Source organism: Lynx canadensis, chromosome D4 (genome assembly GCF_007474595.2).
Source record: "Lynx canadensis isolate LIC74 chromosome D4, mLynCan4.pri.v2, whole genome shotgun sequence".
Classification (NCBI taxonomy): Eukaryota; Metazoa; Chordata; class Mammalia; order Carnivora; family Felidae; genus Lynx; species Lynx canadensis.
Window position 1 is genome coordinate 81547919 of NC_044315.2, and position 22499 is coordinate 81570417.

The window sequence follows — 22499 nt, forward strand, 5'->3', positions numbered from 1 at the left end:
TGGATACTAGCCTTTGTTCGATATGTCATTTGCAAATATCTTTTCCCATTCCGTTGGTTGCCTTTTAGTTTTGTTGGTTGTTTCCTTTGCTGTGCAGAAGCTTTTTATCTTCATAAGGTCCCAGTAATTCACTTTTGCTTTTAATTCCCTTGCCTTTGGGGATGTGTCGAGTAAGAGATTGCTACGGCTGAGGTCAGAGAGGTCTTTTCCTGCTTTCTCCTCTAAGGTTTGATGGTTTCCTGTCTCACATTCAGGTCCTTTATCCATTTTGAGATTATTTTTGTGAATGGTGTGAGAAAGTGGTCTATTTTCATCCTTCTGCATGTTGCTGTCCAGTTCTCCCAGCACCATTTGTTAAAGAGACTGTCTTTTTTCCATTGGATGTTCTTTCCTGCTTTGTCAAAGATTAGTTGGCCATACGTTTGTGGGTCTAGTTCTGGGGTTTCTATTCTATTCCATTGGTCTATGTGTCTGTTTTTGTGCCAATACCATGCTGTCTTGATGATGACAGCTTTGTAGTAGAGGCTAAAGTCTGGGATTGTGATGCCTCCCGCTTTGGTCTTCTTCTTCAAAATTGCTTTGGCTATTCGGGGCCTTTTGTGGTTCCATATGAATTTTAGGATTGCTTGTTCTAGTTTCGAGAAGAATGCTGGTGCAATTTTGATTGGGATTGCATTGAATGTGTAGATAGCTTTGGGTAGTATTGACATTTTGACAATATTTATTCTTCCAATCCATGAGCAGGGAATGTCTTTCCATTTCTTTAAATCTTCTTCAATTACCTTCATAAGTTTTCTATAGTTTTCAGCATACAGATCTTTTACATCTTTGGTTAGATTTATTCCTAGGTATTTTATGCTTCGTGGTGCAATTGTGAATGGGATCAGTTTCTTTATTTGTCTTTCTGTTGCTTCATTGTTAGTGTATAAGAATGCAACTGATTTCTGTACATTGAGTTTGTATCCTGCAACTTTGCTGAATTCATGTATCAGTTCTAGCAGACTTTTGGTGGAGTCTATCGGATTTTCCATGTATAATATCATGTCATCTGCAAAAAGCGAAAGCTTGACTTCATCTTTGCCAATTTTGATGCCTTTGATTTCCTTTTGTTGTCTGCTGATGCTAGAACTTCCAACACTATGCTAAACAACAGCGGTGAGAGTGGGCATCCCTGTCGTGTTCCTGATCCCAGGGAAAAAGCTCTCAGTTTTTCCCCATTGAGGATGATGTTAGCTGTGGGCTTTTCATAAATGGCTTTTATGATCTGTAAGTATGTTCCTTCTATCCCGACTTTCTCAAGGGTTTTTATTAAGAAAGGGTGCTGGATTTTGTCAAAGGCCTTTTCTGCATCGATTGACAGGATCATATGGTTCTTCTCTTTTTTTTTTTTTTTGCTAATGTGATGTATCACGTTGATTGATTTGCGAATGTTGAACCAGCCCTGCAGCCCAGGAATGAATCCCACTTGGTCATGGTGGATAATTCTTTTTATATGCCGTTGAATTCGATTTGCTAGTATCTTATTGAGAATTTTTGCATCCATATTCATCAGGGATATTGGCCTGTAGTTCTCTTTTTTTACTGGGTCTCTGTCTGGTTTAGGAATCAAAGTAATACTGGCTTCATAGAATGAGTCTGGAAGTTTTCATTCCCCTTCTATTTCTTGGAATAGCTTGAGAAGGATAGGTATTATCTCTGCTTTAAACGTCTGGTAGAACTCCCCTGGGAAGCCATCTGGTCCTGGACTCTTATTTGTTGGGAGATTTTTGATAACCGATTCAATTTCTTCGCTGGTTATGGGTCTGTTCAAGCTTTCTATTTCCTCCTGATTGAGTTTTGGAAGAGTGTGGGTGTTTAGGAATTTGTCCATTTCTTCCAGGTTGTCCAATTTGTTGGCATATGATTTTTCATTGTATTCCCTGATAATTGTTTGTATCTCTGAGGGATTGGTTGTAATAATTCCATTTTCATTCATGATTTTATCTATTTGGGTCATCTCCCTTTTCTTTTTGAGAAGCCTGGCTAGAGGTTTGTCAATTTTGTTTATTTTTTCAAAAAACCAACTCTTGGTTTCGTTGATCTGCTCTACAGTTTTTTTAGATTCTATATTGTTTATTTCTGCTCTGATCTTTATTTTTTCTCTTCTTCTGCTGGGTTTAGGCTGCCTTTGCTGTTCTGCTTCTATTTCCTTTAGGTGTGCTGTTAGATTATGTATTTGGGATTTTTCTTGTTTCTTGAGATAGGTCTGGATTGCAATGTATTTTCCTCTCAGGACTGCCTTCGCTGCGTCCCAAAGCATTTGGATTGTTGTATTTTCATTTTCGTTTGTTTCCATATATTTTTTAATTTCTTCTCTAATTGCCTGGTTGACCCACTCATTCGTTAGTAGGGTGTTCTTTAACCTCCATACTTTTGGAGGTTTTCCAGACTTTTTCCTGTGGTTGATTTCAAGCTTCATAGCATTGTGGTCTGAAAGTATGCATGGTATAATTTCAATTCTTGTAAACTTATGAAGGGCTGTTTTGTGACCCAGTATATGATCTATCTTGGAGAATGTTCCATGTGCACTTGAGAAGAAAGTATATTCTGTTGCTTTGGGACGCAGAGTTCTAAATATATCTGTCAAGTCCATCTGATCCAATGTCTCATTCAGGGCCCTTGTTTCTTTATTGACCGTGTGTCTAGATGATCTATCCATTTCTGTAAGTGGGGTGTTAAAGTCCCCAGCAATTACCACATTCTTATCAATAAGGTTGCTTATGTTTATGAGTAATTGTTTTATATATTTGGGGGCTCCCGTATTCGGCGCATAGACATTTATAATTGTTAGCTCTTCCTGATGGATAGACCCTGTAATTATTATATAATGCCCTTCTTCATCTCTTGTTACAGCCTTTAATTTAAAGTCTAGTTTGTCTGATATAAGTATGGCTACTCCAGCTTTCTTTTGGCTTCCAGTAGCATGATAAATAGTTCTCCATCCCCTCACTCTCAATCTAAAGGTGTCCTCAGGTCTAAAATGAGTCTCTTGTAGACACCAAATAGATGGGTCTTGTTTTTTTATCCATTCTGATACCCTATGTCTTTTGGTTGGCGCATTTAGTCCATTTACATTCAGTGTTATTATAGAAAGATACGGGTTTAGAGTCATTGTGATGTCTGCATGTTTTATGCTTGTAGTGATGTCTCTGGTACTTTGTCTCACAGGGTCCCCCTTAGGATCTCTTGTAGGGCTGGTTTAGTGATGACAAATTCCTTCAGTTTTTGTTTGTTTGGGAAAACCTTTATCTCTCCTTCTATTCTAAATGACAGACTTGCTGGATAAAGGATTCTCGGCTGCATATTTTTCCTGTTCATCACATTGAAGATCTCCTGCCATTCCTTTCTGGCCTGCCAAGTTTCAGTAGAGAGATTAGTCACGAGTCTTATAGGTCTCCCTTTATAAGTTAGGGCACGTTTATCCCTCGCTGCTTTCAGAATTTTCTCTTTATCCTTGTATTTTGCCAATTTCACTATGATATGTTGTGCAGAAGATCGATTCAAGTTATGTCTGAAGGGAGTTCTCTGTGCCTCTTGGATTTCAATGCCTTTTTCCTTCCCCAGTTCAGGGAAGTTCTCAGCTATAATTTCTTCAAGTACCCCTTCAGCACCTTTCCCTCTCTCTTCCTCCTCTGGGATACCAATTATGCGTATATTATTTCTTTTTAGCGTATCACTTAGTTCTCTAATTTTCCCCTCATACTCCTGGATTTTTTTATCTCTCTTTCTCTCAGCTTCCTCTTTTTCCATAACTTTATGTTCTAGTTCACCTATTCTCTCCTCTGCCTCTTCAATCCGAGCTGTCGTCGTTTCCATTTTGTTTTGCATTTCGTTTAAAGTGCTTTTCAGCTCCTCGTGACTGTTCCTTAGTCCCTTGATCTCTGTAGCAAGAGATTCTCTGCTGTCCTCTATACTGTTTTCAAGCCCAGCGATTAATTTTATGACTATTATTCTAAATTCACTTTCTGTTATATCATTTAAATCCTTTTTGATCAGTTCATTAGCTGTTGTTATTTCCTGGAGATTCTTCTGAGGGGAATTCTTCCATTTGGTCATTTTGGATAGTCCCTGGAGTGGTGAGGACCTGCAGGGCACTTCCCCTGTGCTGTGGTGTATAACTGGAGTTGGTGGGCGGGGCCGCAGTCCGACCTGATGTCTGCCCCCAGCCCACCGCTGGGGCCACAGTCAGACTGGTGTGTGCCTCCTCTTCCCCTCTCCTAGGGGCGGGATTCACTGTGGGGTGGCGTGGCCCATCTGGGCTACTTGCACACTGCCAGGCTTGTGATGCTGGGGATCTGGCATATTAGCTGGGGTGGGTAGGCAAGGTGCACGGGGGCAGGAGGGGCAGGCTTAGCTCGCTTCTCCTTAGGTGATCCACTTCAAGAGGGGCCCTGTGGCAGCAGGAGGGAGTCAGATCCGCTGCCGGAGGTTTGGCTCCGCAGAAGCACAGAGTTGGGTGTTTGCGCGGAGCGAGCAAGTTCCCTGGCAGGAACTGGTTCCCTTTGGGATTTTGGCTGGGGGATGGGCGGGGGAGATGACGCTGGCGAGCGCCTTTGTTCCCCACCAAACTGAGCTCTGTCCTCCGGGGGCTCAGCAGCTCTCCCTCCCTTTGTCCTCCAGCCTTCCCGCTTTCTGAGCAGAGCTGTTAACTTATGACCTCCCAGACGCTAAGTCGCGCTTGCTGTCAGAACACAGTCCGTCAGGCCCCTCCGCTTTTGCAAGCCAGACTCGGGGGCTCTGCTTGGCCGGCGAGCCGCCCCTCCGCCCCGGCTCCCTCCCGCCAGTCCGTGGAGCGCGCACTGCCTCGCCGCCCTTCCTACCCTCTTCCGTGGGCCTCTCGTCTGTGCTTGGCTCCGGTGACTCCGTTCTGCTAATCCTCTGGCGGTTTTCTGGGTTATTTAGGCAGGTGTAGGTGGAATCTAAGTGATCAGCAGGACGCGCGGTGAGCCCAGCGTCCTCCTATGCCGCCATCTTCCCTCTCTCCTCGCCAAAATAATTTCATTGAAACGAGGATTATTTTTAGTTCCCCATATAGGGCGATCTGGAGAGGAGAGCTTGATCCAGCGAGACCAGATAGAATGTTCTAACAAAACTGATGACAGTCGCGGATGGGGTGTGCACGGGAAAGAGAAAACTCAGATATTACTCTGAAACTTCTCTCCCAGATAAGGAGAATGATGGAAGTTGAGGCATCTTTTACCAGGAAACATAGAGCAACCAGAAGGCTTCAGGTTGACTGGAAATGTCCACCAGGCACATGAGCAGATGGGTATCTGTTTTGAATTTATTCCTGACTCCCCTCCAGAGTAATTAACAGGCGTTATCTACCCAAGGAATGGAACAAATAGGAAGTTCAGGTTCTAAGGAGCTGCCTTGCTTGTGCCAGTGGCCCCACGCTAGCTCTTTATTAATTGCACCACGTGGGGTGCTGATAGCGAACTGAGCTTTGGAATATTTCAGGCCTGGCATGGAATGCAGTTTTTACACAAGTGTCTTGTGGTTCAGAAATCTGATTTCACAGCTTATCTTCCATTAGATGAAAGTGTTTACGGTGTGTCTGGAGCTGGAGTAAGTTCCTGCGGGTGTCCAAGAGCAGGGGCCTCCTCTCTCCTCTCATTAATTTGCTGATGCCTGCACTGACGCAGCGGTGAGATACCGGGGAGAGAGGGTCTTGTTTTTTTTTAAATCTATTCTGATACTCTGTGTGTTTTGATTGGAGTATGTAGCTCATTTACAGTTGGAGTAATTACTGACAGACAGGAATTTAGTGCCATTTCATTACAGAACAAATATGTTAAACTGTCTATACTACCCCAAAGAACGCACACATTTAATGCAATCTATATTAAAATACCAACAGCACTTTTCACAGGACTACAATGAATAATCCTAAAATTTGCATGCAGCCAGAAAAGACCTGGAATAGCCAAAGCTATCTTGAAAAAGAAGAGCAAAGCTGGAGGCATATTATCATTCCAGAATTCAACTTCTATTATGATGGCTGTAGCCATCAAGACAGTATGGTAGTGGCACAAAAACAGACACATAGATCCATGGAACAGAACAGAAAACCCAGAAATGGGTCCACAGCTCTATGGTTAACTAATCTTTAAGAAAGAAGGAAAGACTATTGATGGAAAAGAAGACAGTCTCTTCAACAAATGGTACTGTGAAAACTGGAGAGCAACACGCAAAAGAATGAAACTGGACCACTTTCTTACACCATATAAAAAAATAAATTCAAAATGGATGAAAGAACTAAATGTGAGACAGGAAACCATCAATGTCCTAGAGGAGAACACAGGCAGTTACCTCTTTGACACCAGTCATAGCAACTTCTTATTTCCAGAGGCAGGGGAAACAAAAGCAAAAAAAAAAAAAAAAACCTATTGAAACTACACCAAAATAAAAAGCTTCTGCACAGAGGAGGAAATTATCAACAAAACTAAAAGGCAACCTTTGGAATGGGAGATGATATTTGCAAATGACATATCTGATAAAGGGTTAGTATCCAAAATATATAAAGAACTTATAAAAATCAACACCCAAAAAACAAATAACCCAATTAAAAACGGGCAGAAGACATGAATAGACATTTGCTCCAAAGAAGACATACAGATGGCTAATAGACACATGAAAAGATGCTCAATATCACTCATCATCAGGGAAATACATATCAAAACTACAATGAGATACCACCTTATAACAGTCAGAATGGCTAAAATTAACAATGCAGGAAACAAGATGTGATGTCAAGGATGCAGAAAAAGGGTAATCCTCTTACATTGTTGGTGGGAATGCAAACTGGTGCAGGCACTGTGGAAGATAGTAAGGAGGTTCCTCAGAGAGTTAAAAACAGAACTACCCTATGATTCAGCAATTGCACTACTAGGTATTTATCCAAATGATACAAAGTACTGATTTGAAGGGATAATGTTTATAGCAGCATTATCAACAATAGCCAAATTGTGGAAACAGCCCAAATGCCCATTGATTGATGAATGGATGGAGAAGATGTGGTATGTATGTATGTATGTATGTATGTATGTATGTATGTATTTATGTGCGTGCATGTGTGTGTATTACTCAGCTATTAAGTAATGAAATCTTGCCATTTACAATGATATGGACGGAGCTAGAATGTATTATGCTAAGTGAAACAAGTCAGCCAGAGAAAGACAAATACTACGTGATCTCACTCATACATGGAATTTAAGAACCAAAACAGATAAACATAGGGCAAAGGGGAAAAACAAGAGATAGGGAGGCAAACCATAAGAGACTCTTAACTATAGAGAACAAACTGAGGGTTGATGGAGGGTAGGTGGGCAGGGGGATGGGCTAAATGGGTGATGGGTACTAAGGAGAGCACTTGTGGTGACCACTGGGTGTTATATATAAGTGATAAATTGTGCTCCTGAAACCAATGTTACACAATAGGTTAACTAACTAGAATTTAAGTAAAATATTGAAAAATAGGAATTGGAAATACTGGTATTATTATCAGATAATTATCAGACAATCTGATTATACACCTAAAAATTCACTCCAAATCTATGACTAAATAAAATGACTAATAAAATGATATAGCAAGGTCACTCAATACAAAAGTTAACATACAAAACCAACTGCATTTCTGCACCCTAGCCATGAACAAACAGAAACAAACATTCTAAACATGTTATTTACTTTAGACTATAAAAGCACAGATACCTAGGAATACATTTAAGGTAATGTGCAAGACCTCTTTACTAAAATTTACAAAATATTATTAAAACGTTATTGAAATAAAGTAGGCAAAAATGAAGAGATATACTATATTCATAGATTGAAAAATTCAGCATTACTATTGTATACACTCTTCCCAAATTAGCCTATCAATGATATCACATTCATAGTTCTAGCAGGTTGTGCGTGTGTCTGTGTGTATAAAGCTAATTCTAAAGTTCACATAAAAACACAAGTACCAAGGATAGCCAAGGAAACAAATTTAGAAGACTTATACAACCATATATCAAGATATTATAAAACTATAATAATTAAAACTGTGGTATTTACCAAGGACAGAAAAACTGATGAAACAGAAGAGTCTATAAACAGATTCATAGATAAATGTTCACCTGAATTATGAATGTGACTCTTCAACATAGCAGAATAAACTTCCCAAGATGATGACCTTTTCAATAAATCATCTGAGATGATCGGATACCCAAATGTGAGAAAATATAATTTGATTCTGACCTCATGCTGTATATAAAAATCAAGTCCAAAGAGATTCATATAGAAATAAAAAATAATGGAGACTTTAGATGGAAACACGGGAGAATATCTTCATAATGAAGAAGTATGCAAATATCTCTTAGGACACAAACAACATAATCATAAAGAAAAATATAAATTGGACTATATTAAAATTAATAACTTCTATTTCTCAAAAGACACCAATAAGAAAGTGAAAAGTCAACACCCAGAGGAGATATTTGTCATGTATACATGAAAATCATTCTGAAAAACTAAAGTTGAAACCATGCAAAACCTAGAACCCCCAAATTCTACTACTAAATATATATTCCATCAAAATGTGTATGTATGTTCTCTAAGAGGCTGTATAAGAATATTTGTATCATCATCTAAATGGCTACCAACAGTAGAACAGATGAAGTGTGGTATATCCATCAGTAGAGTATAAGCAACAACATCACTCTCTGCCTCCTGCTCCTCTCTCTGTCCTATCCTTGCCCCTGAGGATTTGGGGTGTCTATTGTAGTTATCCCATGCCCATATCAGCATCATGGTGGGTACGTGTGAGGAGGGAGGAGAGAGATAACTTGTCTCTCACGTCCCAGGTCTCCAGATTGAGAAGGACAATGAACAGGGAAGTGAATCTAAGGAAACACATTTTCACCAGGACCTCGTTTCGACACAAGATCTTGGACACTGACCTGATGTTCCAATGCAATGAAATTCTGAGCTTTGAGGGAAGGAGTGAATCGATTTTGAATGTGAGAAGAATTTAAATAATTTCAGCTGGTGGTAAGTTACAGAAAGCCAAAAGTTATTTGCTATTCTTTTTATGGACAGATGGAGCTTAATTTCTTTCCCTTAGTCACTGGCTTGGCCCTCGTGACTCCTTTGATCTATAGAAGGTAGTGAAAATGAGATTCTAGGATTTCCAAAGCTAGGTTTTATGAAAATCATGCAGTTTTCACCTTGATCTCTTAAAATGTTTGCTGTCAAGAGGCCCATTTTCAGAACTCTGCTGCCAGTGCTGTGAGCAGCCCACATGATTTGGAAAGGCCAGGCACAGGTGCACAGACCTGTGCACTGGAAAATGCGTGAGTTATTAAAAAATAGTCCTGATAAAACTAGCTATTGTAATTAAAAGTAAAAGTAGATCTTTTTCTTTCACTATACCACAACATAAATTGCAAGTAGATTAAAATTTGGGTTGATGGGCATTAAGGAGGGCACTTGTTATGATTAACACTGGGTATTATATTTAAGGGATGAATCACTAAATTCTACTCCTGAAAGGAATGCTACACTGTATGTTAAGTAACTTCAATTTAAATAAAATATTGCAAGAAAAAAGGAGAAAAAATTTTAAATGTACTGTTTAAAATTTAGAAGAAATAACTAAATGAAAATTTCCTGTTATGTAAGATGGAAAGACTTTTCAGTATAAAAGTAATGGAAAAAATCACAAAGCCACATATCTGTCAATTTTGACTATAAAAAACATTTTTAAAAAGTTGTAGACGTCTTGGAATGGCAAGGACAGAAAAAAACACCCATAAAATATTTTCATTTGTTTTATTGCCTCTAACATCCATTTTAAAACCCCACAAATATCCCAGTAGATAAAGGAGAAACATATTAATAGGATAATTTGGGGAATAATTAACCATGGTTAAAAAGCAGATGAAACAAATAGTCAATCTCACTAGTAACCAGAGACATGTGAGTTAGAAAAATGAGATTCTTTTCTATCTGTGGAATTGTTGACAATTAAAACCAGTAATGATACTAGGACAAAGTGTGGTTAAGAACATGGATTCTAGGGTCATGCAGACTTAGGTTGGAATTCTACCACCTTCATTTAGTAGTTGTATGACCTTGGTCAAGTCGTTATCTTCCCTGGACCTCTGTTTCATCATCTGTAAAATGGGAATAATAATAGTTCCTGTATCTAAGCTTCCTGTATTACTTGAGATTGTGTAATGAAGGTGTTCAATAATATTAATAATAGTATCAATTCAATAGTATGAATAAAAATACAGGAGATAAAACATTTTTAGCAGCTTCTATGTATCAGACATTATGGTTGGTGTGCTCTATATAGGCTGCCTCATTTAGTTGAGAGTTTAGGACTTGAGGAGGTTGCTCTACATTAGGATTACTTTGTTTAGGAAAATCACCAACAGAAATAATTATAATTTATATTTCTGACACTTCCCTCGATGCAATTTTGCTTAGAGTATGGGACAGAAATTCATAGGTACAGTGCATAGGTACAATTTCCAGTGCATAGGTACAATTTCCTAGGGACCTGCTGGTCAGGCTGAAGTGCACTGTATCCCAGCAAGAGGCCTCAGAATCACACTCCTGAGACCGACATCTGAGCTTAACTCTGGGAAATATTTGCCCTCAGTTCTCCCAGCATCCAGCCAGAGTTGGCTGGAGGAAAGGCTGCACAATGACACTGAGGTTGGCTCTAATGAGCACTTTGGGAGATGTTTTCAAGAAGCCTTTAAAACCCTAAGAAAGTCTCTTGTCTTCTCAGGCTTGGGGAAGCTGCAAAGGAATCATACACTCCATGTTCCTAATGAACTCTGGACTCAATAGACACAAACTCTGCTGACTGAGTCTTAAAGATCCCAGAAACTTCCTCATTGTGAATTATCCATCCAGGAGAAAGAAATGGAAAATCTGAAGATGCCGGACACTGATCCATGCTCTCACAGGTGAGAATCTACAAGGGGAAGGACACACACACACACACTTCCCAACACAACAACTAGGCAGAAGTTTCCTGGGTAGATGAGCTGACTCTCCACCTAAGATCAGAATTCAGTCTACGAACCAAAGAACAAATAGAGGATTAACTATTCACAGAAACGTCTAAGGCCGTAGTTTTTACAAGGCCAATATGGAATGAGCTCTCACACCAGCTCTCTCTAAATCCCAGGGGAGCAGAACAGAGGGGCTACTTTCAAGCCCAGAGAACCAGAGCCTGATTCCTTCCATCTTCCTTCCTCTGATGAAAAGTAAATATTGGAGAAATATGGTACAATTGTAGGGGTAAAGGCACAGGCTCTGGAGTCAGGCACACCTACATTTGAATGTCATTTACTAGCTATCTGATCTTGAATACATCAAATATCTCTGAAGCTCAGTGTCATCATTTACAAGGATAGTAACACCTATGTCATGGCCTTATGAAGAATAAAAGAATGCCATGAAGGTGTCTGGTATTTAACCAGTCTCTACAAATAGGAGCTGATCATGATGAGAGGCCAGGAGAACTGAAATATCAGTTCCTAGAGTGAATATAGGTACAAAGAAGCAGAAGAGGAAGAGGACAGTGACAAAGAAGAGACAGTGATCATGGGGTGGGTGTGGCCCCCTTCCTGTTTGTGGAGAGGAGGAGATGCGGTAGATGAGACATCACAGATACTCACTGCCCTTAGCCCACATACCCTGTGGCCCCAGTTAGGGAAGGGCATAGGGAGGGGAGCTAAATGGTGCGGTCAAGTTCTAGGGATTGGGGAGGCTAGTAGAGAGGAGGCTATTTTGTCTAATTGGTGAGTGTGTGTGTGTGTGTGTGAGTGTTGGGGGAGAGGCATCAAAGGAAATTATCAGTCACTAAACAATTAATGACTTTTCCAATCATGCCTTCAAGGATATGCTCAATTCTCAGCTCCTCCAATAGCCTACATTGACTTCTCTAGTCAAACTGATCTCTTCCCTGGACCCCATTTAAACCAAAAGCACAATCTGCATTTGTATGGATATTATCTTGCTTGCTTCTATGTCCTGTGGGTATTTTCTTACATGTCCAATGAGATCCAAGATTCTCATTGTCAAGGTCCATTTATTCTCCTTTTTCCCCCAATATAGTTCTGGCTACACAGATACATCTGTGGTTGATCTAATAATTAAATACTAACACAGGGAATATCTGAACAGATAACAAGAACTACAGGGATGGGAAAACCAAGCAGAATGAACCAAACTGCTATTTCAGACGTCTTCCTTCTAGGACTCTCTGAGCAGCCAGAGGAGCAGTCTCTCCTATTTGGCGTTTTTCTGGGCACCTACCTGTTCACCATGACAGGGAACCTGCTCATCATCCTGGTCATCAGCTCTGACCCACACCTTCATACTCCCATGTACTTCTTCCTGGCAAACTTATCATTCACTGATGTCTGTTTCACCTCTGCTTCAATACCCAAAATGCTGGCCAACATTCATACCCAGAGTTGGACCATCTCCCATTCTGGTTGCCTTGCACAGCTGTATCTCCTCCTTGTGTTTGGTGGCCTTGACAACTGCCTTCTGGCTGTGATGGCATATGACCGCTATGTGGTCATCTGTCAGCTACTCCATTACAGCACAGCTATGAGTCCCCAACTTTGTGCACTAATGCTGGGTGCTAACCAACTGCCCATGTGCTGGGTGCTAACCAACTGCCCTGCCCTGGTGAACACACTGCCTCTGACCCGTGTGGCCTTCTGTGCCCACAAAGCCATCCCTCACTTCTACTGTGATGCCAGTGCTCTACTGAAGCTTGCCTGCTCAGATACCCGCATTAATGAGCTGAGGATCATCACCACGGGCCTGATGTTCCTCGCGGTTCCCCTCATGCTGATTGTCCTCTCCTATGTCCGCATTTCCTGGGCTATGTTTGGCATCTCATCTCCTGGAGGGTGCTAGAAAGCCTTCTCTACCTGTGGTTCTCACCTCACAGTGGTTCTGCTCTTCTATGGATCTCTTATGGGTGTTTATTTATTTCCTCCATCAACTCACTCTGCAGAGAGTCAAACCAGGGATGCCATTCTCTATGGTGATTATCCCCATGCTAAATCCATTCATCTATAGCTTGAGGAACAGAGACATGAAGGAGGCCTTGTGTAAACTATTTGGCAATTGAAAAACATTCCTCTCACCATGATGGTGATGCCTGGTCCTGGTATCCTGAGCAACCCTGCCCTCCATCATTTTGGTAATTTCACCACTCTCAGACTGATTTTTAAGGGAAGGTTATCAGGTAACTCCAGGCTAGGGGCACAACAAAAAGGAGATTCTCACTCATTTATTTGGCTTTAGAATGAGATGTTCTGTCTCAGGCTCTCTCTGGATCTCAGTGCTAAGGGAAGGCAAGACACCATTCTCCCTTCTCATCTCTAAAACCAGAGTATTAGCCAGAGTGAACTAAAGTATATGACATACACTCTGGATTCAAGTACCCCTACTCTTGGGTACTATGGCACAGGGTGAAGGTATGAGAATACAAACATGTATTGAGTATTTACAAGGTTCCTCATTGTTCTTCACATCAGTTCTTTGAGGCAGGGTTGTGAAAAGTATGACTCAGAATGTAAATAACTTCCCCAAAGCAGGTAAGTTTGATTCTAATACTCATCCTCTTTCTACTATACCACATTGTGGAGATCATGATAAATATTGAAGGATTGTCATAGGAGATGAAGAATTAAATTAATATATATTTTATGGTATTTCCTTAATATTTCATTTCTTTAACTCAAGAACACTCCTTTCTGTTATTGTAATGGCTGGTGAAACAGAGTCAATATTTATGTATTCCTACTGTGTGCCAACTTTGTACTAAAGTATCCAGTTTATTTTCTGGGTTCTTTAATAAAATATCCAAAATGCAAACACAAAACTATAAATCACGTGTGCTGGAAATTTTAGAGCAATAATTTGAGGAAAGGTAGTCTGGTGGAAATGGGTGTACTGAGAAGTCACAAGCTTAACAGAGGTTATATTTTTGCACTGGGGTTACAGGTTACTATTTTTTTTTATATCCACATGTTTCAAATGAGGGTATTTTTAGAACTAGGAATGAAATTTGAGAGTTGGCAAAAAAAAATATTACAATGATTAGAAAGTCACCCCAGAGAGATAAAGAAGCACCTAAAAACAGGGCTCTCCAAAGACTCAAAGTCCAGTTCATCCTTGATCAAGTTTTTTAAAAAGGAGGGTGTGACTTTTTGATGTCTTCTACAACAGATCTTGCTTTGAAAGGAAGATGATTATACAAGAAGAAGATTGCACCTGTGTGTGTTTCCCTTTGACCATCCTCCCTTCTCTCCATCCCTTCTTCTTAGATAGAAGAGGTGGAAATAACATGACAACCAGGGAAACCAGACCAGACCATCCTGGCCTTGAAGTAGGTTACGTGCCCTGACCACAGCAATCTACTACTGAAATTTCTAGTAGGAAAGCAGAGGTTTAAAAAATCAACTTTGGGGCACCTGGGTGGCTCAGTCGGTTGAGTGTCCGGCTTCGGCTCAGGTCATGATCTCACAGCTGGTGAGTTCCAGCCCCGCGTCAGGCTCTGTGCTGACAGCTTGGAGCCTGGGGCCTGCTTCTGATTCTGTGTCTCCCTCTCTCTCTGCCCCTGACACACTCACATTCTGTCTCTGTCTCTCTCAAGAGTGAATAAACATTAAAAAAATTTTTTTTTTAAATCAACCTTTGTGTTTGTCGGTAATATCCCTTTTTTTTCTGAGCCAATTTCTTACCTGTAATATCACCACCTCTGCCCTCCAGGCACCCAAATACACCATACTGTTTACTATCTATTCAGTCTGTTCTCCACCCTGTATAAATAGGCTATCTTAGCAATCAAACTCCCATTCCTGGAGGGCTAAACCAAATATCATTATATCTCTTAAAAGACATGCACTCAATCGGCAAGTAAGGTTCACTCTTCCACAGGACCATTTACACTTTTGAAGGTGATCTTCTTAAACCAAATGGACTCAAATGGATAGGATATTTCTGGAGATATTTCTGAGTCCAGAAATTTTAGGTGCAGGTATATAGATGAATATATATGGTTATACCTTATCTGTTTCTCCTAGTCTCATGTTCTCAACTATATTTGCCCCTTATAAGACTCAGAAAATAACCAGAATATTGTTTAGGCAGGGGTAATGACTTGGTAAAGGACAGCATAAGTATTGTAAATAAAGACTCCATAAATTAAAAAGTCACTGGTGCTTTACTTTTTTTTTTCAGAAGGTATATTTGCTTTATTTGTCATTTTAAAAACTATATTCAAACTTTAATATATTTTAATTAGGTAAAGTATTTCTTTTGTATACAAAAATTTAGAGACTTTATGTCATATCTAAGAATCCCACTATATATCCTGTGGGATATAGATAGCTAATTACAACTAATAAAATTCTGAGAATGGAAATAGTCCTTTACATAGTACAGAATCACAATGTAAAAATTTTAGAAATAATGTCATCCCAAATTTATATTGTAAAATACTATTAGATGTTATAATTGTGTTGTTTTAATGACAATAATTGATGCTGTATAAAAGCAGGTGAGGGAGATATTCTGAAATGCTACTGGTAATTGGAATACAAATTGGTATAGACTTCCAGGAAATAAGTTGATAATATATATTTAGAGCATAAAAAATATTTGTACCAGGGCACCTGGGTGGCTCAGTAAGTTAAGCATCTGACTTCAGCTCAGGTCATGATCTCACAGTCTGTGAGTTCAAGCCCCGTGTCGGGCTCTGTGCTAACAGCTCGGAGCCTGGAGCCTGCTTTGGATTCTGTGCCTCCCTCTCTCTCTGCCCCTCCCCTGCTCATGCTCTGTCTCTCTCTGTCTCAAAAATAAATAAAACATTAAAAAAAATTTTGTACCTTATGACCTACTCTTTCACTTCCCGGAGTTTGATCAAGGAAATAGTAAAACAATATTATTTATAACTTTGCTCTCAGTATCCAAGAGTCTCTTATGGTTTGCCTCCCTCCCTGTCTGTAACTTTTTTTTCCCCTTCCCCTCCCCTGTGGTCTTATGTTAAGTTTCTGAAGACCCACATATGAGTGAAAACATATGGTATCTGTCTTTCTCTGACTGACTTATTTCACTTAGCATAATACCTTCCAGTTCCATCCACGTTGCTGCAAATGGTCAGATTTCATTCTTTCCCATTGCCAAGTAGTACTCCATTGTATATATAAACCACTTCTTCTTTATCCATTTGTCAGTAATAACTTTAATATAAAGATATTACTCATAAGAGAAACAGAAAGCTCTCAAATTTTAGTCATTGTGGCTAATTATGCTATGTTGATATGATGGAGTAGTGTGTGAGCTTTCCAATATTTGATAACACATCACTATACTGAACTCATTATGAATTCATTATTCATAATACTTGTCTAAAAAAAACTTGAATATACCAAAATATTAAAAGGTACTATCCCAAGGTGATGGAATTATGTATGATTGTTCTTGTCTCTCTTCCATATCCACTTTCCACTTGTATTTTCCATAGTAAAATCTTACTTTGATAAACATAAATAGAAATATCTTTAAAATTTTATATCAATTCTTTTTGGCCAATATGTATACTCTGGTTGTCTGGAGTTTGCTGTGGAAATAAAATTAATATTTCTCTTGTTTAAGAGAGAATTTCTAGAAAATTCTGTTTTCCACAAAGAGATGCTAGATGAAGTTATTATATACAGATCTTCCTTGACTCACAATGGAATATGTCCTGATGAACCCACCATAAGTTGACAATATCCTGAAGTGAGAATGCATTTCATACACCTCACCTACTGAACATCACAGCTTAGCCCAGCCTACCTTACATGTGCTCAGGATGCTTACATTAGCCTACAGGTGCACAAAATCATCTAACACAAAGTCTATTTTATAACTGTTGGATAGCTCATGCACTTTATTGAATACCATACGGAAAGTGACAACGGAGATGGGTGTATGGGACAGAATGGTTGCAAGTGTATTGCTTGTTTACCCCCCTGATCACATGGCTGACTGGAAGCTGTTGCTGTTGCTGCCGGCATCCCAAGAGAGCATCATGATATGTGCCACATATTGCCAGCTCAGGAAAAGATCAAAATTCAAAGTACTGTTTGTACTGAATGCATATCACTTTTGCATTATTATACAGTTGAAAATTCATTAAGTTGAATCATCAACCATCTGTATTCTGCTACAAGGGAGAGAGACAGAGGCTTTTTTAAAGAAAATTAAGTATTTTAAAAAATAGAAGAAAAGGTTCATCTGTCTTAAAAATCAGTTACAATGTCATTTTTCATTTGAGACTGAAAGGGTTTTTTGTCTATCCACATAAGCATCAGGGGCCTGACATCACAATTATTCTAGGGTTAAGTCTACATTTCTTTATCTATTTTATTCATCAACGTTCTGAGTAGGCAAAAGAAACAACCATTGGTATTTTAAGCAAAAATTAAGTTTATTCAAGGAATTGGGTCCTTACAAAGTCATTTACAGTGTCATAGAATCACAGGCTCTAGAATGAGTCGCTAGGAATAAATGTGAGGACAAGAATAATGAGACCAACATGGAGTACTTCTACCTCTTATGTCATCAGGAAGGTGGGGAATCAGAAGGTCGCCATTGGAACTATGAATTCAGGAGCATATCCGTGCAGCTACAACCCAGATATCAGGGATTAACATAAAAAATACATGTTTATTCCCCCTAAACTGATGACTAGACCCAGAAAAGTGGAATCCAACTGCTATTCTCAATGCAACTGCCTGTCAGCATCTATGTACCTGCTGATTGGACGCTGAAATTCTACTGCGGAAAAAAATGCTCCATTAATACATCTGACAGTAGAAAAGGCAAAAATAAACAAAAACAAAAACCCCAAATGCGCTTCATCTCATTTCACTATTCCAAATTTCACAAAAGTACATCTATTCAATAGAACCTAATTCATATCCAGGACCTGACCCGCAAAGGAGTCTGGGGAAAGTATTCCTTTCTTCTTTCCAGCTTTTCAAGTGTAGGAAGGTACAGCAGAACAAAGTCAGAATGGATGGAGAGTGCCAATTGGTCATTTCTCAAACAGTTACTAATAATACCATTGAATGATAACTTTTTTCTTTTCCTAAATTGATATGCCTGATTTACAGTAATTTAAGTTCCCATATTGTCGAGGCAGAGGAACAACAGTACTAAAATATTTAGTATGGTCTGGATCTTTCAGGGAATATAGATTAATGCTGAAGATCATAGAATGCCAAGAGCACTCACAAGAATTATGGAAAAGGAATTCTCAGAAAAAGGGTAAATGTTTCTTTTTTTTTTTTTTTCAACGTTTATTTGTTTTTGGGACAGAGAGAGACAGAGCATGAACGGGGGAGGGGCAGAGAGAGAGGGAGACACAGAATCGGAAACAGGCTCCAGGCTCTGAGCCATCAGCCCAGAGCCTGACGCGGGGCTCGAACTCACGGACCGCGAGATCGTGACCTGGCTGAAGTCGGACGCTTAACCAACTGCGCCACCCAGGCGCCCCAAGGGTAAATGTTTCAATGGCCAAGCTAATGACCATGCTCTGAGTGTGCTGATTTAAGTATGTCATAAAAGTATATGAAAAGATGCTCAACATCATTAGTCATTAGAGAAATACAATTCAAAACCACAGAGAGATTTCACTCTACATCCACTAAGACGACTAAAATAAAACAACAGCAACAACAACAACAGACAATAGCAAGTGTTGATGAGAATGTGAATAAACTGGTGGGATAAACTGGTGGGATAAACTGGTGGGATAACTGCGGTACAGGCACCTTGGGAACTAGTTTTCAGTTTCTCTGAAATTAAGCATAACTTTGCTGTATGATCCAGCCATCCCACTCTGAAGTATATATACAAAAGAACCGAACACATGTCCACACAAAAACTTGTACATTCATGTTCATAGCAGCATTATTCACAACAGCCAAAAAGTGGAAACAACTCAAATGTCCATCAACGGATGAGTGGATAAACAAAAGTGGTAGATCCATATAATGGAATATTATTCAGCAATAAAAAGGAATGAAGTACTAATTCATGCTGCAAAATGAACAGATCTTGAAAATATTAAGCAAAATTCAAGCCAATCAAAAAGGGCTTCATATTATATCAGTCCATTTATATGAAACGTCCAGAATAGGAAAATCCAGAGAGAGAAGGTAGGTTGGTGGTTTCTAAGGGCTAGGAGGAAGGGGAAATAAGGACTGAATGCTAGGGATACAATAACACAGTTTATAACTGTACAAAAATTAAGAAATATATATACAGATGATCTTAACAAAATACGTGTATACTAGTACATTAAAAACTCCAAAACGTTCATGACTAAAATTAAAGCAGACTCAAATACATAGAGATGTACCATGCACATGGACTGAATGACTCAGTATTAGTTATGGTGGCAGGTTTCCTCCCAAAATGATCTATAGATTCAATGTGGTTAAAGTACATTGACTACTAAAGCAGACTACTTTTAGAAGCTAATGCTTAATTTTATATAGAAATAAAAAGAAATCAGAATAGCCAAAACAATTTAAAAATGAGAAACCTGGCAGACTTACGCTGTCTAATTTCAACACTTTTTATAAATCCATAGCAATGAAAATAATAATTGCATGAAAATAGAAATATAGATCAATGAACAGAGTGAATAATCCTGAAATAGACTAATATGTATATGATCAATTAATATTTTACGAATGTGCCAACATAACTCAATGTAGAAAAGATATTGTTTCCACAAATTGTGCCAGCATCATTCAATATCTATCTACCTACCTATCTTTATATGTATTTTAATATATATTAAATGAACAAAGACTCTTATGTTGTACCGTATACAAAACGGAGCCTGAAATGGGTCAAATGTGTAAGAACTATAACTATAAAACCTTTAGAAGAAAACACTGAACAAAATCCTGGTAAACATGGGGTAGGCAAAAGTTTCTTAGGTGGGACACAGAATCTAGAAAAATTTATAATTTAGATTTCTTAAAAATAAAATGTATTTGCTCTTTAAAAGAGACTCTTTATAAAATATAATTAAAAACCCACAAGCCTCAGACTGGCAGAAAATATTTGCAGAACATATTTCTAATAACGACTTGGATCCAGAATACATACAGAGGACAAGCAACCCAATTATTTTAAAAAAGCACACACAAAAGATTTGAAAAGTTATTTCACCAAAGGCGATACATAGCAAATCAGCTTGTGTAAAGAAACTCAACATTGTTAGTCTTTAGGTAACAGGAAATGAAAGACACAAGAAGATATTACGATGAACTCACTAAAATGGCTAAAATTCAAAGGACTGACCATACCCCGTGGTACTGAGGATGTTAGAAAGTAGAATTTTCTCATAAATTGTTGGTAGTAATGCAGAGTGCAGAGCCATGTGGGGGAACGGTTGGGCAGCTTCTCATAAAGTTTAAACATACACTTGACCCAGCAATTCCACTTGCAAGTACTTACCTGAGAGAAAGGAAAACTTCATACAGGGATCTGTATGCATGGCTATCCACGTATACACATGTATGGGGCAAAGGTGATCCTGCAGTGAGTGACAGTGATATGCAGTGAAGAAAGGATGGCCCATCCAACAAATGGTGCCAAAGTAACTGAATATCTCTACAGAAGAAAGATGAAGTATAACTCATGGTAATCAAAAAAATTACTTCCGGAAGGATGATAGATCTAACTATAAAAGGTAAAAACAAAACAAAACAAAACAAAAAAGCTGTTTGGAAATAACACGGAGAGTATCTCTATGTATTTGGCCAGATTACAACAAAACACAAAAAGTACTCATCATAAAGGAACAAATAGATTAACTGAACTACATTAAATTTATGATTTGTTATTCATCAAAATATATTATTTATACCATTTGGATAATGTAAAGGCAACGCAGAGATTATCGACTGATCAATCGATTGATCGATCAGTCAATCTATCAATCCATATATCCATCTATCTTCACCAGATAAGTCAAATTCAGAATATATGAAAGGTTCTTCAATACGATAAGAAAAAAGAAAAAAAAATGCAGTATAAAAATAAGCACAATATTTAACTAGCTACTTCACACAAGAAGATACCCAAATGAAAAATGCCCATATTAAAAGGTGTTTGGGGCCCCTGGGTGGCTCAGCCGGTTGAGTGTCCAACTTTGGCTCAGGTCACGGTTTCTCAGTTTGTGAGTTTGAGTTCTGTGTCCGGCTCTGTGCTGGCAGCTCAGAGCCTGGAACTGTTTCAGATTCTTGTCTCCCTCTCTCTGCCCTCCCCCTTCACTCTCTGTCTCTGTATCTCTCTCTCAAATATAAACATTAAAAAAATGTTAAAAGATGCTCAAATTAAGTTAATATCAAATACAAATTAAAACCACAATAAGGTACTATTACACACCCATCAGCACTGCTAACACTCAAAAGACTAGCAATCTGGGTCTTACTAGAGCAACTAAAACCTTGTGCTACAAATGGAGGTTTATATTAGTATAAACCCCTGGAGTGCCATTAGGTATTACCTATAAATGTACGCCCCGTGACACAGCATTTCCATTCCTATGTACATACTCCAGCAAACTGCATGTATATGCTTATTTATAAGATATTTACAAGATATCCATGGCAGCTCTATTCATAATAGTCTCAAACTAGAAAAAACCTAATTGCCCATCTACATTATAATTGATTAAAAATGGCAGTATAATCACATAGTGGAATTCTCAACAAAATCAGAATAAACCAAATACACACTAAACGTTGATGTAGCTCACAAATGGTAAATGAAATAAATCATTGCAAACTGAAAAACTGGCCTACATTATCAATTTATCAATTTATCAATTTCTGCTCTACAAAAGACACCTTAGTTGCACTTTATGAGGAGAATAAGACACAGAAGGGTCAGAATACTGGCCATGATACTTGGGCCAAGACGATCTCAAGTTGGGATGAAAAAACAGATGCCTGCACCTTTTACCCAAGCTTCCTTCTGTGTTACAGATTGCAGTGATTGGGGTGACAGTAGCTAGCCCATCTACTGCCTCTCAAGTAGATGGATGGGGGAACACCCTCTAAGGGTGTGCAGGTAGAACAGGAATCCCACTTGAAAGCAGCGATGCACCTTCTCCCCTTCGGGATTCAGAGATAATTAGTCCTCTGTTCCCACTAATGAGAATGCTGGAGCCTCCAAATCTGATAAATATTCCCACCATGGGCCCCCTCAGGCCCTCTCAGTTCCATTAATTGAGACTCCACAAACCTACCCTGCAGTTACCCACCACACTAGATTTCCTTTCCACTCCATAAGGGGTACAGGCTGAGTCTCCAGATGGGGCTGTGATGCGACTTTGCATTGTCCAAGGAGAAAGTGTT

General features: G+C 39.0%; 1 pseudogene; it reads left to right on the forward strand.

The window, feature by feature from the left end:
- Window positions 1-12246: 12246 nt before the first annotated feature.
- On the forward strand, window positions 12247-13213 carry LOC115499132 (annotated as a pseudogene).
- The last annotated feature ends 9286 nt before the right edge of the window (window positions 13214-22499 follow it).